Source organism: Cetorhinus maximus, chromosome 20, assembly GCF_964194155.1.
Source record: "Cetorhinus maximus chromosome 20, sCetMax3.hap1.1, whole genome shotgun sequence".
Taxonomy (NCBI): Eukaryota; Metazoa; Chordata; class Chondrichthyes; order Lamniformes; family Cetorhinidae; genus Cetorhinus; species Cetorhinus maximus.
The window spans coordinates 84,064,292-84,069,229 of NC_135898.1; positions in this window are offsets into that span (position 1 = coordinate 84,064,292).

A 4,938-nucleotide genomic window follows, 5' to 3' on the forward strand; every position below is an offset into this window, starting at 1 on the left:
ATCAGCCATGATTGAATGGTGGAGCAGACTCGATGGGCCAAATGACCTAATTTCTGCTCCTATGTCTTAAGGTCTTATAACCAGAGATATTCAGGATACGATGAGAAGGAAAAGAGGGGCTTTTAGCAGGTACAAGGGGAGCAATTCAGCGGAGGCATTAGTGGAGTACAGAAAGTGCAGGGTGGAGCTTAAGAAAGCAATTAGGAGAGCAAAGAGGGGATATGAGAAGGCTCTGGCTGGTAAAAGTAGGGAAAATCCCAAGATATTCTATAAGTATATCAATGGGAAGAGGATAACCAGGGCCCATTAGAGACCAGGGTGGCAATCTATGGGTGGAGCCAGAGGACAACGGTAGAGTGTTGAACGAATAACTTCACATCCGTCTTCACCCAAGAGAATGAGGATGAAGGTATCGAACTCGGGGAGAGAGACTGCGAGGCTCTTGAGCAAATTGATATAGGGAGTGACAAGGTATTGGAGGTGTTTCAGGCGTAAAAGTGGACAAATCTCCAGGTCCGGATGATTTGTGTCCCAGACTGCTGCAGGAGGCAAGGGAGGAGATCGCAGGGGCTCTGACCCAAATTTTTATTCCTCTCTGGCCACGGGGGAGGTGCCAGAGGACTGGAGAACAGCTAACGTGATTCCGCTATTTAAGAAGGGTTGTAGAGATAAGCTGGGGAAATACAGACCAGTGAGTCTCACGATAGTGGTAGGAAACTATTGGAGAAAATTCTGAAGGAGTGTATCTATCTCCACTTGGAGAGGCAAGGTTTGATCAGGGATAGTCAGCATGGCTTTGTCAGAGGGAGTTCATGCCTAACAAATTTGATTGAATTTTTTGAGGAGATGACCAGGTGTGTAGATGAGGGTAGTGCAGTTGTAGTTTATATGGATTTCGGCAAAGCCTTTGACAAGGTCCCACATGGGAGACTTATAAAGAAGGCAAATGCACATGGGATACCAGGTAATTTGATAAGGTGGATTCAAAATTGGCTTAGTTGTAGGAGACCGAGGGTGATGACAGAAGGCTGCTTTAGTGACTGGAAGCCAGTGTCCAGTGGCGTACCACAGGGATCTGTGCTTGGTCCCCTATTATTCATCAGTTATATAAATGACATAGATGGCTATGTGGGGGGTAGGATTAGTAAGTTTGCGGATGACACAAAGTTTGGTCAGGTGGTTAACAGTGAAGTTGAGTGTCTTGGGCTACAGGAAGATATAGACGGGATGGTCAAATGGGCAGGTAAGTGGCAGATGGAATTTAACCCTGAAAAGTGAGAGGTAATACACTTTGGAAGGAGTAACCTGACAAGGAAGTATTCGATGAATGGCACGACACTAGGAAGTTCTGAGGAACAAAGGGACCTTGGCAATGTGTGTCCATAGATCTCTGAAGGCGGAGGGGCATGTTAGTGGGGTGGTGAAAAAGACATATGGGACACTTGCCTTTATCAATCGAGGCATAGATTATAAAAGTAGGGAGGTCATGTTGGAGTTGTATAGAACCTTGGTGAGGCCACAGCTGGAGTAGTGTGCAGTTCTGGTCGCCACATTATTGGAAGGATATGATTGCACTGGAGGGGGTGCGGAGGAGATTCACCAGGATGTTGCCTGGGATGAAACATTTAAGTTGTGAAGAGAGGTTGGATGGACTTGGGTTGTTTTCGTTGGAGAAGAAAGACTGAGGGATGACCTTATCGAGGTGCACAAGATTATGAGGGGCATGGACAGGGTGGATAGGGAGCAGCTGTTCCCCTTAGTTGAAGGGTCAGTCATGAGGGGACACAAGTTCAAGGTGAGGGGCAGGAGGTTTAGGGGGGATGTGAGGAAAATCTTTTTAACCAGAGGGTGGTGACGGTCTGGAATGCACTGCCCGGGGGGGTGGTGGAGGTGGGTTGCCTCACATACTTTAAAAAGTATCTGGATGAGCACTTGGCACGTCATAACATTCAAGGCTATGAGCCAAATGCTGGTAAATGGGATTAGGTATGTAGGTCAGGTGTTTCTCACGTATCGGTGCAGACTCGATGGGCCTCTTCTGCACTGAGAGATTCTGTGATTCTGAGTGGTAATGTCACTGAACTTGTAATCCACAGGACATGGGTTCAAATCCCACCATGGCAGCTGGTGGAATTTAAATGCAATTAATAAAGGCTAAAACTGAAAGTAGTCCCAGCAATGGTGACCATGAAACTGTCATTGATTGTTGCAAAGCCACCTGGTTCGCTAATGCCATTTAGGGAAGGAAATCTGCCATCTTTACCTGGTCTGGCCTTCGTGTGACTCCAGATCCATAGTAAAGTGGTTGACTCTTAACTGCCCTCTGAAATGGCCTAGCAAGCCACTCAGTTCAAGGGTAATTAGGGATGGGCCAGTGATGCCCACATCCCATAAAAGATTTTTTAAAAATCTGAATTTCAAGGCAACTCATGACAAGTAAAATGAGAGGAAAAAAAACAGGGCAGTATAGCATCCCAATAAACTTTTGAATTACCTTCAGGCCAGTGATGACGAATATCAGCCTGACACATGAACGTCACACATTCTCCACTCCTCCTCACAGACACTTCAATTTTTTCAAAGGAAGACCGAGCAGTCAGTTGGTCAGATGAGACCAGAAATGAGAATCATTATGCTGCTTTATTTTACAGCAAGTGGACATAACAGCAACAGTTATGATTCGATTCACTTTGTTCAATCAGTCCATCTCCCTGTATTCACAGTCAGAGGGGTAGGCTAGCCAGCTGAACAGTTAGGATCAGAGTCTTACTGACGTGATGGGTGAGAGTTGTTTCCCACAGGGAAATTGGGTGTGCTGTCTACGGAGGTGCAGCAGGCACTAACAACTTGCCCAAATTAAATAAATAAGGCCAAGGCCAAATACTTGGTGAACTTCAGGCCTTGTGATTGGTGCATGTTTTTTCCGTACTGAAAACGGGCAATAATCGATTAATGACTACACCTCACTAAATTAGTAACAGATCAATCAGCCAAACTATCAACAGAAAGCAGATGTGATTGGCTGAAAACCAGTGACTAGTGGTTTTCTGGAGAATGCCTCCATGTCCTCTGCTGTTCAAATTTCATAAACATTATGGAACAAAGTCCTTCTCCAACACTGAAAATTTGCTGAAGAAAGCAAGCCGCACAGTCAATTAACCAATGCTCAGAGTCAAGATAAAACAGGTAGCCTTCAGGCAAGTTTAGTGATTTCCTTGAAAACTGTTAAAGTTTAATTTTGGCAAACAGCCTGGCTTGAAAACCAAGGTCATAAAAAGCTGAACCATTTTTGCATGATTAGTTGTTGCTGCAGATTACTTTTTCAATTATATTTCTGCTTCTTTTTGATTTAATCTCATTTAATCATTCGATTGCCAACTTAAAAAAGTGTTTTTTGAGACACTTACAATTTAATTGTCTGACAAATGTGATTCTTTGGAGGACAACCACAAACTAGCCACTAGACTTCTAATTATTTGATAGAGTTGGCATTTTTTTCCCTCGTGTACTGGAGTTGGACAAGGACACTGCATGATTAGTATCTTGCCCAGACACACTGCAGAGGTTCAGGGAGAAGGCCCGTCACCACCACCACCTTCTCAGGGCAACAAGGAACGGACAATAAATGCCAGCCTTGCCAGTGTCACCCATATAAAAAGTAAACAAAAAAAGCTAGCCTATGTACTGGAGTCGAGTTGTGCTGCCTGCTATCTACTTGTACATGGGGTAGCCTAAGGGGCATAATGAAGTGTACCCACTGATGGATGAACATCACTCGTCCTCACAGACACTTCTTCAATCTTTTCAGATTGGAAAGATGGCCAATTCCAAGTGGAAGCAAAAGAGCCTATGAAGTTAATCAAACTAGGGGAGTTTTCCTGGCAATTGCCAACATTTATCCCTCAATCACTATGTAACAAGTTATCTGGTTATCTCAGTACCTATGAAACAGTGACTACACTTTACAGCCAATTAATTGCTTTTTGATTTCCTCATGATAGGATATACATATAAACACAAGTTCGCTCTTTCTGCAAAAAAAATCCAACACACATAATGTGACAAAGAGAGAATTGAAAGTAAAAAAAGAATGAAGAGGAGGAAAAAACCATTTCAGAGATCAAGGTGCTCAGTAATATAGCAGTGAAACAAGATTGAATTCCGTAAAGTTAAAATAGCTTAAATAACTTTGGTGTAAACTAAAATGATATGGATGTAGCACATCTGAAATGTTTTCATCCTGCAGGTTGCAGTCTGGCAAATCCTTTTCTCAAAACACAACTTTTAACAGTAGGAAAGATCAAAAGAGATGGCAAAGATAAAATTTATTCAGCATGAAGACTTGAAAAAAGGTAAAATCATTGGTTACATCTGAAACAAAGTCCAACTTAGACTCCTCTGTTCAATTTTCAGAAGTCACTATGCACAAAAGGCATGAAAACAAAAAATGCTGGAAAAACTCAGCAGGTCTGACAGCATCTGTGGAGAGAGAGACAGAGTTAACGTTTCGAGTCCATATGACTCTTCTTCAGATCTGAAGAAGAGTCATATGGACTCAAAACATTATCTCTGTCTCTCTCTCTCTACAGATGCTGTCAGACCTGCTGAGTTTTTCCAGCATATTTTGTTTTCAGATTTCCAGCATCTGCAGTATTTTGCCTTTACTTTATGCACAAAAGGCAGTTCTGTTGGGCCACTATTAAGCCTGCTTTGCAAGGAAGAAAATACAATTTAGTGTATTAGTTACCAGACATAGAAGTAATATCTGAGCAGAAACTTCAGTTTTAATCAAACTTCACAAACAAAACATTAACTCCTCAGGTCTCCACATTTGTTACCTGACCTGCTAAATGCTTCCAGCATTTTTAGTTTTTTGTTTTAGAAATTTCTCATTTTATTTTATAGATTGAAAATAAATTTTTACCTGAAAGCATTAGC